Raw genomic sequence first — 14,360 nt, forward strand, 5'->3', positions numbered from 1 at the left:
AAATAAAAGCATTAAGATGAGAATGCAAAATTTTCAAATTTTTTATTTTATTTTAATAACTGTGTTAGTTATTGATATTTTGGTCGACGTAATTAGATTGTATACTATTCGCAATATTGTTTTGAAGCGGTGGGCGGCGATGTAAAACTATTTGCTATTTTTCTAATAGTTTTACTTTTTAGTCTATAATTTGTTATATAACTTGAACTACGTCTTTTGAATGAAAAAATGGCAGAGGATTTCTAGAATTCGACTTTTTAATTCTGCTGATGATATTGATAATGACAGCTAACATGTTATCTCCAGATCAGTATCAATACAAAGACAATTGTCTGTCTCCTACAGATCAATACGTTAATATGATGTCTACTGTACGTAACGTAAACATGGTACTATGCCACTAGGTTGATATACAAAAACTACAAAAAAGAAATACTAAAAAAAGATGTAGAAGTTCCTTTGCTGATGGAATTATAGTTACGAACACTCTCTAGTACACTGTACAATGTACACTGGTATCTTTCTGACGTACTATGATTTTGTCAAAGTGGTTGTATTTTTGGTTTTGTCTGCGTAACCAAGCAATTGTCGTCCACCAATTAAAATAGAACCGGCCAACCTGCTCAGAATTTTAGGAAGCCTTTCATTTTTTTTGTTGACTTGCTTGTAACGCTATAAACTCTGCATCGTTGCTAAGAAGCGAGACACAGTCAGTCACTAAGCCTCTTGATAGTGTTTCGGTTTTTTCGAGGCGCCATGGAGACTCCACATGCTAAGGAGCTGCTGAAGAAGATGCAAAAGCTAGAGGAAAGTCAGGAACATCTTAAGCAAGAGATGTCAAGACTCAAGGTATCCACAGAGCTTAAACAGCGATCACGTTCCGCGTCGGCGAGGAGAAACATAGGAGCTCCAGCGTGGAGGGAGAGCAGTGCCGCCTCGTTTCGCCACGCTTCACCGTTGCATGATGCTATAAATTTGAAAGTTGGAGTCGGTGGAGGAGCCGGACCATCGGCCCTGAAGTTCACAAATAAACAATACTTGAATATACTTCAGTCGATATCACAATCTGCTCATGTCTTGGATCTAAAACTGCGAATCATCTTTTGGTAAGTGTTATGAATGAACGTGAATTAACCATGAAGAAAGCAAAAAAATTTAAGAGAAGCAAAAATTTGTATATTAATTAATAGTTTAATAGGATTGACCCGTATTAATACTATCTGAAAAACTCGATACTGTTTTTCCTTATAAAAATATTCTTATCTCACTAAATAAAATTTTATTAATCGTATACTGCGGAGATTTTAGCTACTTTCAGAATTACTAGCAAGTAGAGATTTTATGTAATGACTGGTATGTCTTCAGATTCCAACTTGATGTCATCATGATTGTTCCAGGAATGCAATGTCGGAAAAGCAGTTTGGTTACACTGCTGAAGAAGTAGTTGGTCAGGACCCAATTAATGTAATGGTAGAAGATCGAGATGCTGCCTTTGCCATGAATGTTTGATAAGCCTTGGAGGCGTTATGTGAGAAGGAGGTTAAGGAATAAACGTGAAGAGGTAGAAGTCTAAAAGAACGAGATTGAAGCGGGAGATGACATGGACTTGGCCGTTTCGAATGACGGTTAAGTTTGTTACAGTCAAAGAGTCTACACGAGTCAGAGTATAGGAGTATAAATACGAGACTCATTAGAAGGATAAGAGGGGGACTTTTATGTTGTAAGTACTTGGACCCTAAAGAGATTCTTTAGTGGATTTGGGCTCAGTCACAGAGAGATACCGTGTTGAGTATTGTTACGCAGTATTATACATCAATATACGATACTTAAGCTCTATCATTTGGTGCGGTGAGCGTGGATCGAACACACGACCTTCAGAAGTGTATGTTTGGCCAGCCTCATGTGGATTACTTAGGCCACATCATTTCAGCAGAGGAGGTTGCAACAGATCCTGAGAAAACGAAAGCGATGTCTACGTGGCCTACTCCTCGGAATGTTAAGGAGTTGAGAGGGTTTCTTGGGTTGACTGGGTACTACAGACGCTTTGTTCATTTATATGGTGGCATTGCACGTCCATTAACTGATTTGTTGAAGTTTGAAAGTTTTATTTGGACGCAATTGCAACAAGCAGCTTTTGAAGCGTTGAAGAAAGCAATGGTTTCAGCACCAGTACTATCTCTACCTAACTTTCACGAGACATTCATTATTGAAGCAGATGCATCGGGGTTTGGTCTGGGAGCAGTACTTATGCAAAAGAAAAACCCCATTGCTTATTTCAGCAAAGGGTTGTCGGATAAAGAGCAGCTGAAACCTATCTATGAGAGGGAGCTTATGGCCATTGTGTTGGCAGTGCAGAAGTGGAATCATTACCTTATGGGGAAGAAGTTTATAGTGCACACTGATCAGCGCAGCCTGAAGTTCCTATTGGAGCAACGCGACGTGTCTATGGACTATCAAAAATGGTTAACCAAGCTATTGGGATACGATTTTGAGATTGTGTACAAGAAGGGCAGTGAGAATAAGGCAGCAGATGGTCTATCTCGAATTGTGCGGGAAAGTGGAGTTTCTCGAGATATGTTGTTGGGTGCGATTACAGTTACTTCTTCGTTGCAAATGCAAGATATATTTGAAGAAGTTGATTCGGATAAAGAGTTAAAGAAACGCGTACACGCAGTCACAGTAGGTTCTGAACAGAAGCAGGGATGCTCAGTGATTGGTGGGCGTTTATTTTACAAAAATAGACTGGTCCTCTCAAGATCCTCAAGGTTTATTCCGATGATTTTGAGCGAATATCATGATGGTGTCATGGGAGGTCATTCGGGAGTGTTGAAAACAATAAAACGAATTCAACATCTGTTCCATTGGTCGAAGTTGAAGGATGATGTTCGAAAGTTTGTCTCGGAGTGTACGGTTTGTCAGACTCACAAGTACTCGACTTTGAGTCCAGCGGGGTTGCTTCAACCGATTCCGTTACCTACTCAGATTTGGTCAGAGATTTCGATGGATTTCATTGAAGGACTTCCTAAATCTGAAGGCATGGATATTATACTGGTGGTGGTGGACAGGTTCAGTAAATATAGTCATTTCGTGAGTCTGAAGCATCCTTACACGGCTTCTACGGTTGCAGCTGTGTTTGTCAGGGAAATAGTCAGATTACACGGCTATCCTACTTCTATAATTTCGGATCGGGACAGGGTGTTTCTGAGCAAATTTTGGAGGGAATGTTTTCGTTTGGCTGGTACTAAGCTCAAGTTTAGCACCGCTTATCATCCCCAAAGCGATGGGCAAACTGAGGTCTTGAATAGGTGTTTGGATTCATACTTGCGGTGTTTTACTTCAGCCCATCCTAAGCAGTGGCATCGTTTTCTGTCGTGGGCTGAGTATTGGTATAATACTTCATACCATACTTCTATTCAGACTTCACCTTTCAAGCTAGTCTATGGTCGGGATCCTCCGGAGTTATTGTGGTTTGAACATGGGTCAACGAATAATTTCGAGTTGGAACAAATGTTGAAGACTAGAGACCGTTTGCTTTTAGATGCTAAGGACAATTTGATTCGTGCTCAAGCTGCTATGAAGAACAATGCAGACAAACATAGACGTGAGTTGGAATTTGCTGTAGGGTCTCAGGTGTTTCTCAAGCTTAGACCTTACCGTCAGACGTCGGTGGCGAAAAGATTCTGTCAGAAGCTCGCAGCTAAATATTATGGTCCGTTTCTGGTGCTTGAACGTATTGGTTCTGTGGCTTACCGTTTACAGTTACCACCAGAGAGTAAAATACATCCTGTTTTTCACGTATCACAATTGAAGCCAGTATTGGGACAGGGTCATTCAGTCTCAACGTTACCTGTTTTGTCAGAGGAGTCGGAGGGATTTATCCTACAGCCAGAACATTTAGTAAGCTCCCGTTATGATGAGGAAGGTCATCTGGAAGCTTTAGTTCATTGGAAGGGCTTGCCTGACCATGAGAGGTCTTGGTTACGGGTGAAGGATATTAAGAAAGAGTTTCCAGAGTTTGAGCTTGAGGACAAGCTCAATGTTACCGAGGGGGGTAATGATAAGCCTTGGAGGCGTTATGTGAGAAGGAGGTTAAGGAATAAACGTGAAGAGGTAAAAGTCTTAAAGAATGAGATTGAAGCGGGAGATGACATGGACTAGGCCGTTACGAATGACGGTTAAGTTTGTTACAGTCAAAGAGTCTACACGAATCAGAGTATAGGAGTATAAATACGAGACTCATTAGAAGGATAAGAGGGGGACTTTAATTTATGTTGTAAGTACTTGGACCCTAAAGAGATTCTTTAGTGGATTTGGGCTCAGTCACGGAGAGATACCGTGTTGAGTATTGTTACGCAGTATTATACATCAATATACGATACTTAAGCTCTATCAATGTTGCTCAACGTTGTGTCAGAGGAGAGAGCTGGACCGGTGAGTTTCCTGTCAAGAGCAAATCAGGGAAGATATCTTCAGCTGTGACAACGTGTTCTCCCTTCTATGATGATGACGGTTCACTGGTTGGGATCATTTCTATCACAAGTGACACAGCACCGTATCTGAAGTCAAGAATCTCTTTGTCTAAATCTAAATCAAAACAAGGTGAAACGACCTCTAGCCCTGCAAGGAATAGCTTTGCCTCTAAACTTGGCTTGGACTCCAAAGGAGTTGTTATATCAAAACTTGGCATTGACTCTCATCAGCCTTTACAAGCTGCTATAGCATCAAAGATATCAGATTTGGTTAGTTAAATATTTATTTGTATATTCTCGCCTTTTTTTTTATTTTTCTGCTGCATAGTATGGACTAGTGTTAAACTTACAGGCATCCACGGTGAGCAACAAGGTCAGGTCCAAGATGCGAGCAGGTGAAAGTAGTGCCACACTCTCTGAGGGTGGCACTAGGGATGAGAGTCATCATTCAGATCATTATGTATTCGACGATGCAGAATCCACTGGTGCCAGGAAACCAAGAGGGGATTTTATCCAGTCTCCTTTTGGTGTATTCACATGTAATGATGAGAAACTTCACTCCAAACCCTTCAAGGATTCTACTGATGAGAGTGATGGAAAGTTTGCAATCCATAAGGTTCTCACCTCAAAATCTGAAGAATATATGGTAGAGAAAGGTTCACCATGGCCATGGAAAGGGAATGACCAGGAAGGTTCAAAAGGAAGGCCAGCTCATTATGTAAGGTCTTGTGTACATAATGATCAAGAGAAAGATAAGTCTCACCAGATTAATCCCTTTTCTAGTGCTAAACCTGAAAGTAATAAGCCTACCATTGACGAGAGTGGTAGTTTGTGGTCTTCCTCTATGAATGCAAACAGCACAAGCAGCGCTAGTAGTTGCGGAAGTACCAGTAGCAGTGTGACGAGCAAGGTTAATAGTGATCGCTTGGAATATGAAATTTTATGGGATGATTTGAAAATTAAAGAACAAATTGGAAAAGGTAATTTAGTCTCTTAAACATAATATCACGTTTGCTAATTTAATGTGATATTCTGTGACTGTTCTGCTAATATGCTCCAGTAATTTTCCATTTTACAGGTTCATGTGGAACTGTTTATCATGGTCTCTGGTTTGGATCTGTACGGTTTTGGCTTCTGTTGATACTATAGAATATGCATTTATTGATATTGAACAACACTTGAAAGTTCAGAGATCTTTCTTAATTAAATTCTTATTAAGTTTGCTAATTTCACTGCAGGATATAGCTGTAAAAATGTTCTCCAAACAAGAATATTCAGAAGAGGTCATGCAATCTTTTAGGCAAGAGGTATTGTTTTTTTCTTTTCAGTAGAACCAACATTTAAAAAATTCTAAATTGTTAATACTAGTGTTGCTTGTACGTGAAGGTATCGTTGATGAGAAGACTTAGACATCCTAATGTCCTGCTGTTTATGGGAGCTGTGACTTCACCTCAGCGTCTCTGTATAGTGTCTGAGTTCCTTCCACGGTTCGGTCTCATCTATCTTTGTCACTACTCTCGCTCTCTTTTTGCTCTCCGGTCTTCAAGCCACATAGCTCTTATCAATTTGCAGTGGAAGTCTCTTCCGTCTACTACAGAGGAGCACGTCACAACTGGACTGGAGGCGGCGTATTCGTATGGCATTGGACAGTGTGAGAATTAATCCATTTATATGATCATTGACAAAATTGCATGTAGTCATCTTTGTCTTGTGATCCTTATTTTCCTCTTTATTTGACTCAAGTCACCGTACAACATGTTACATAACTCTTGACACAGGCTTGCGGTATGAATTATCTACACTGTTGTAAGAAAAACTGAGACTCCAAATATCCAAACTGAAACGAGTAACAACTTACAGTGACATCTGTAATAGGTAGCTGACTTTGGTCTTTCTCGTATCAAGCATGAGACATACCTAGCCACCAAGTCCGGAAGAGGAACGGTATAGTTAGTCTACATTCTTTAAGATTTATAGTCAACCTCTCATTTGATGTACTTTATACCTGTTATGCAGCCTCAATGGATGGCACCAGAAGTTCTTCGAAATGAGTCTGCTAATGAGAAGTATATTCTCGTGTTCTGTTTGGTTAAAGTTCCCTTGATAATTATTTTTCAAGCATTCAATAAGTAACTATCTCTTCTTATGTATTGATGATACAGGTCTGATATCTACAGCTTTGGAGTAGTACTCTGGGAGCTAGCCACCGGGAAGATCCCATGGGAAACTCTCAACTCGATGCAGGTATCACGTTTATACTTACAAGAATGTGTAAAGATATAAATGAAATGTGGTGTTACTAAAGACAAATACGAAGAAATGCTTGTTTGAAATACGTGCAGGTGATTGGAGCGAGCTGTGGGGTTCATGAACCAGAGGCTGGAAATTTCAAAGGACATTGATCCTCTTTGGATCTCATTAATGGAGAGCTGTTGGCACAGGTAAATTAAAATATTACTACCTCATTATCCTCGCTAGAAGCATACATAATCTTTAATGATCCCCGTTCTCATTGATTTAGATGTACATATTTCACGGCTAATGCTGACACTTAATCAATCTGTGTTTCTTCTATTTTTGTCTTATTCCACACGGCAGCGATACAACGCTGAGACCCACATTCCAAGTACTGATGGAGAGACTAAGAGATCTGCAAAGGAAGTATACAATACAGTTCCAAGCTACTAATGCCGTCTTTACCTGACAATGATATAGTTGCAAGCTAGTTTGGATACATCTGATGTTATAAAATAATTATCGTGGAGAAATAGTTCGTCTACTATATTCTTCTCTGAAGCTTCAATATAATCTGACCGTATATTCAACTAACACGTCTCAATCTCAAATATTATATTTAAACCAAAAAATTGCCACCAAATACAAATAAAAGGTGCCAAGACAACAGTTTACGTATCTGTAATCCAAATCTTGAATATGGATGCATGCTTCTTTTTGCAATAATCTTTTGTTTTCTAAAGAACACAATATCCATATACTAAACGAAAACAATGCCACCTTTATTCCAAGTTAGCATTTATTAATAAAGACCATGTGATATCAGCAAAGCAAAAGAATATAAAGATATGTGGTTTCAATTTTAAAAGGTGAGTTAGTTACGTTGCCGATATTTTGGCCGACATACATTAGTCTTAGATAGAGATTGCAATATTAATGTAGTTGAAGCGGCGACTTCACATTCAATAGTTTATGTTTTTTTTTAGTTCTAACTTTGAATTTGATCCTCTTAAGTTTTAACTTTGAGATTTTTTTTTTTTTAAATATGCTTATATTTATAGTTAGTTAATGTCTCGTCGTTAGATCAATGTCAACACAAACACGAGATTTGTAGTTAAAAAAACACGAGAATTGTATCCCTAGGTCATCATCGTGGGTGTATATATCCACAGGTAATAAATTACATTCATTCATGCATGCAAGGTAAAAAAGTGTACGGATTATTATAGGTAACATAAAATATAGAAGACTAAAAGAAGAAGAATGTAAAACAACTTTCAAAACTAAATTCCATTTTACTTAAAAGTGAAACTTTTTCGGGCACGAAAATCGAAAAACTCAAAAGCTTACGTTTTTCCGACGCCGGCGAGCTGGCGAGTGTCACCCCTACTGCTCTTTCTTTTTGTCTTCCTTTGGTCCCTGGCTACTTTCTACATCTATTGTCGTCGGTTTCAATCTTCACATTCTAGATCTGGCTTCACTGCCCGCTAAGAAGTCAACTGACGTCTTAGCTAGCTGTCGAGAGTCCACTGGAATGGTTTTCTTAACTGGGGGTTCCCGGAAAGCATGCTCAATCATCACCCTGCCGCACCATGTCCGCCAGTCGAAGTGGTCCCTTTCTTCGCACTTCAAATCCGCCATCCTAGGCTGTTGCTGTACTTCAACACCATTGTACTTCACCTCTGTCAAAGCTCATTTCTCAGTCGCAAAAAGAACCTCAAGCTGCCGCATCATATCAACTTTGTTTTATAAACGGGACTCCGTTTCACTCCTTGGCGGCTTCACAACCCCCAACCTTTCGATCTTCACAGTCTCCTCTCCATCTCGCCCCACCGCCTCTCTTTCCAGCAACAAAGTACGGCATCTCAGATCCGCCGCATGCTGCCTCACGACCATCATGCCCAGAGTTGGATACGCTGACATCAGCCCTACCTTTTCTCCTATTTGGGCCTGGCCCATGCTGTTTACAAAAACGGTCAGCCCACTCCTTTCCTCTTGGATTATTAACTCTCAGATTATCAAGTCCAGTGAGAGGGCTTGGTCCACAATTTATTTTATGGGTTTGGATCCAATTAACAGTTCATCAATGATTTTCGGTGGGTTCACTGAGGCTTTGATCCGAACTACTGTGCACACAAAGCCATATTTTTCTGCACTGAAGAGATTTTTCACCTTGTGTTTGTCGGTGTATTCACCGTTACCATTATCATCAACCTCCTCTTCCAAAGATCGAGGATCATCATCACTAGAGGCATTCCCCTTGAGAAGTGCCACTTTTCCTGCTTTGAAGCAGTTGAAGTTGTCCAAGTTGCTAACCGTTTTGTTATCTTGTGGAGCGATCCGTACGGGGTCTGAAGATACAACAGATTTCATTTCGGCGATATTCCGAGGTGTGAATTGGCTGCTTTTAACGTCACGATTCAGTGTGACTATGTTCTATTCCGGCTTTGCCGTGAACCTTGTTTTGACGCATTCGAGTTTTATTCAGAATTCGCTGTCTTTTTATCCAAGAGGTTTCTCTACATCTATCTTTTATGCTGTATTGTCTTATTGTAATGTTCTTAGAGCTAGGATTATCTCTTCTTCAAAGTGTAGTCCAATTGCTTAAGTATTAATGAAAGTTGTGTTCCAAAAAAAAAAAAAAGAAGAATGTGGAAGTTCATCTGCGCTCGCAATCTACGGTCTTGTACACGTTGTATATCTTTCTTACGTATTATGATGATTCTTTGAGTGATTGTAATTTTTGTTCTTGTCTGCAAAACCATCAAATTGTCGACTACCAATAAATTAGAACCGGCCAAATGCCAACCTCCTCTTTTTTCTTCACTATGTGCCAACCTTCAGCAGTTCTAAGTCAAATCTAACAAAATAATAAATCTTTTTGTTCAGATAAGATTCTTGATCATGGTTCAACTGGTTATATTAACATAGTTTTACCGCAATATAACATTGTTTTTCATCATTATGTCTGTAATTAATATTTGATTTTTTAAATAGGTAGTTTATCACAGTTTTTTGTATTAATCAAGTAAACTTTGACTGACTACACTTTTTTTTTTTTTTTTTTTTTTTTTTTTTTTTTTTTTTGTTAACCTGGGGGTATCTCAGGCCTATGGAGAGGCCCGGACTAATCCATAAGGGGAGGTGCAGCCCACGGATAGATCCTCTCTCCGGATATTCAAATGGGCCCTAAAGCATAGGCCCATATCCGTGTTGGGTGACCAAGATAATTGTGACTTAGTTTCGCGCAGCAGGTGGATCGAACCAGAAACGTGTTGGAGTCTCAGTCTCGTCTCCTTACCACTCGACCACAATCACCCGGTCGACTGACTACTGACTACACTTGTTGTTGAACACTTTACTCTCTCTACACAAAATCTTCACATAGACAAGAAACGAAGATACTGATGTAAACACACAAATTTGAGTCTTTTAAATCAGGAGTCCTGGAAATTAATATATACTAAAAGAAACTTTCTCAAGATTTTTTTACAAATAATTTTTTTCTTTATTTCCTAAAGTTCACAGTATCATATATAAATAAGCGACTTCAAGGATTTGGTTCCTATGGCAATAATGATTTTAGACTTTCATTTTAGCTGTGTGTGACCGAGAGTTTATACGGTCTTTAGTTACATTGAAATAAGCTAATATGTTAAGAAATTTGTAAATTAATTACAGAGAAACATTTTCACACATATTAAGAGTTATGTGCATGTGACATAACAAACATGTGTTTAATTAGTGCTTAATAAAAAAAAGAGAATGAGTTATTTAACATGTTGGTGGGTTCTAATTAACAAAAAAAACTTTCTTATTGCAAAAGAAAACAAGAATAGTCGTCCAAATCACCACATGAAATCTTCAATTTTTGTATATGTGTATCTAATTAAGTTTCGAGAGAGATTTATTCAATGCATACTCCACTTATTTATAAAGTTCTCATAAGTATCGGCCATATAAGAACAAATGTTATAAATCGACCATATATATAAAATATAAAATACCATTAATTTGAATTATACTATTGCAACACACACTATATACTATATACTATAATTTGCCAAGTTATTTATTGTCCTTTTATATTATGCTTATCAGCTTATGTGATAGTTTTTAGAATACACATTAATCATGTATAGACAGTCAACATTAGTTTTAAAATCCTGAAAAATTCTTACCGTTCATGGGAAAGCAAATCCAATAAGAGAGTGATTATGGATGCTAGCTCATGGTAGCATTAACCATTAGAAAATGATGTTCTTAAAAAAAACCATTAGAAAATCCTTATCAAATAAAACATTTACATTAACGACATAATACTTCATCAAAATCCCCTATATATTAATTGAGAAGCATTTGAAAAATTAGAACCTTAATTTTGTATTAATTAAAAAAATTCCAAATCCTAGGTGGCACTCTAAATGTCTTCATAAAAAATTAGATTTTTTCTTATATGTTATATATTGAATTTTTTAAAATGACTTTAAATTACAAAAATGAGAAAACTTTACATGTTATATATATTTTTTTAAAACGACTTTAAAATACAAAAAAAAGGACACCTTATATGTTATATTTTTCTTATATGTTAGAATTTTCTTATATGTTATATTTTGATTTTTTTTAAAACGACTTTAAATTACAAAAATGTAAGTTTTCGTTAAGTATACGACTAAAAACATTAAAATAATATGTATCAATTCAATGGTTGATTTGAAAGCTTTCAAAACCATATGGAAGATAAAAGTCAAAATAATTTAACTGTGGAAAAAATACTGTTCACATTTTTCAAGAATGTGTTCGATGAAAAAAATAAAGTTTTTATATCATAATTTGTTTAATGTCCACTACCACTACAGAACATTATATTAACCTAAAATATAGAAGTGTATATTCTTTCCTTAAATAAAAGGTACATAATTACCTAATATAATTTACATATATATTACAATTAATGATTATGAATAATAAAGATTTGATAACAATTTTTGCATCCTTCTTCATTTTTTTTTAAATTTATATTATTAAAAACATTAAACAATCACATTAACCATATAATAAAAAATTAGATTTTTTCTTATATGTTATATATTGAATTTTTTTTTTTTCTTATATGTTATATTTTGAATTTTTTAAAATGACTTTAAATTACAAAAATGAGGAAACCTTATATGTTATATATATTTTAAAACGACTTAAAAATACAAAAATGATGACACCTTATATGTTAGATTTTTCTTATATGTTAGATTTTTTTTTTGTATGTTATATTTTGAAATTTTTAAAACGATTTTAAATTACAAAAATGTATAAGTATACGACTAAAAATATTAAAATGACATGTATCAATTTGATGGTTGATTTGAAAGCTTTCAAAACCATATGGAAGATAAAAGTCAAAATAATTCAACTGTAAAAACAATACTGTTCATTTTTTTTAAGAATGTGTTCGAGGAAAAAAATAATGTTTTTATGTTATAATTTGTCTAATGTCCACTAGAGAACATTATATTAACCTAAAATATAAGAAGTGTGTATTCTTTCCCTAGATAAAAGCTACAAAATTACCTAATATGATTTACATATATATGACAATTAATGATTATGAATAATAAAGATTTGATAACAATTTTTGCATCCTTCTTCATTTTGTTTAATTTTATATTATTAAAAAATAAACAATCACATTAACCATATAATAAAAAAAATAGATTTTTTCTTATATATTATATTTTGAATTTTTTAAAATGACTTTAAATTACAAAAATGAGGAAACTTTATATGTTATTTTTTTAAACCACTTTAAAATACAAAAATGAGGATACTTTATATGTTATATTTTTCTTATATGTTAGATTTTTTCTTATATGTTATATTTTGAATTTTTTAAAACGACTTTAAATTACAAAAACGTAAGTTTTTCTTAAGTATACGACTAAAAAAAATTAAAATGACATGTATCAATTTGATGGTTGATTTGAAAGCTTTCAAAACCATATGGAAGATAAAAGTCAAAATAATTCTACAGTGAAAACAATACTGTTCACTTTTTTCAAGAATGTGTTCGAGAAAAAAATAAGGTTTTTATGTCATAATTTGTTTAATGTCAAATCCGATCAACCCATGATGTATTAATTATAGTTTTGTTCCATTATTTTTAATAAAAATTGATCTGATCCATCGGAAAGAAATTATATAATAACAACAAAAAATATTCAAATATATAAAAAAAACTATCGATAATATATACAAATAAACTTACCCTGCGCCTTGCGCAGGTCTTATCCTAGTTACATATTATTTTTTCTTAATGGTACTCATCAATACACAATACTAAAAGGAAAATATAAGCCATGGGGAGGGTGTCCACGTAGGATAGAAAAATCAACCAATCAGAGAGTCCGAAGTTGCCACGTCATCTCATTTATTTTTCCGTAAAGAATGAAAAAACAATGCGAAGGAAATGATCGAACCCGAGTTAGTATGACATAAATATATGACAGTTACCACTAATCCATTGAAACTTTCTTGGACACATATACAAGAATCACTAAGTATGTAATCACAAACTCTTATGTACAGTTACAATAATATGAATTCAACTTTCAAGACTCTAATACTCTGTTTTGTAAAAAAAAATAAGTAAGTGACTAAGCTAATATATTCTTTGAAACTGTGATAACATTGACAAATATGAAAAAGCATAGATTTTTGTTTTCGTGATAAAGTTAATAATTTTGTAAAAGTAAGTTTAACATATAGATTTTCGTGACAAATATGAAAAAGCATAGATTTTTGTACAATTTTGACAAAACAACTCAAAACATAGTTCTCTAATGTCTTAATAAAATATTATTTAAGGATGCAAAAATTAAATATATCAATTCAATAAATTTTGTAATTTATAGACAAAACAATAACACAACAAATTTTGAAACATTTGTTTAACCTATCGATTTCTTTTCATGAGAATCCAACTAAACAAGATAAAAAACAATTACATTTACCAATATTTAATTACCATTTTATTCAATTTTGATTAATTTCAAATTGTAATAATGTATCTTTTTGAATTTACAAAAAAATAATGTTCTTTCTATATTACACTAGCTTTTTTTTTTTTTTTTTGACAGCAAGACATTCACAGACTCATATGACTCTGTAAACCAAATCGGCAACTCCGCATCCATATGAACGACGGAAGACGGTTGTTTCCTAGCACTATGTGCCAAGCTATCCGCCATTTGGTTCTCCGTTCGGGGAACATGGATGATGTCTGAGTTGAAGAAGCTTCTTCGTAGAAGCTTGATATCTTCCAGATAGGTTTCAAATGCTGGCCATTCTTCTGGTTCCGAAACCATCTTCACCAATTGAGAACAATCCGTTGCAAACGTAACCTGAAACTGTCTTAGATTCTTCATACATTCCATTGCCCAAATCAATGCCTCCACCTCCGAATGAAGAGGAGACAGACACGCCCTTACATTCCTTGCTCCTAATAAACCATCAAAACCTTGTAAGGTACTATACCATCCTTGTCCCGAAAATAGTTCATTCTCTTTCCACGAACCATCTATAAAACACCAGCGTCCAGTAGTTTCTAATGTAGGTCGGGCCTGTACTTGCCTCTCCCTTCGTTGATCAGTGTTAACC

General features: G+C 35.4%; 1 pseudogene; it reads left to right on the plus strand.

The window, feature by feature from the left end:
* The first annotated feature begins 745 nt into the window (after positions 1-745).
* Positions 746-7,278, plus strand: LOC106327981 (annotated as a pseudogene).
* Positions 7,279-14,360: the final 7,082 nt, after the last annotated feature.

This window comes from Brassica oleracea, chromosome C1 (assembly GCF_000695525.1).
Source record: "Brassica oleracea var. oleracea cultivar TO1000 chromosome C1, BOL, whole genome shotgun sequence".
In the NCBI taxonomy this organism is placed as follows: domain Eukaryota; kingdom Viridiplantae; phylum Streptophyta; class Magnoliopsida; order Brassicales; family Brassicaceae; genus Brassica; species Brassica oleracea.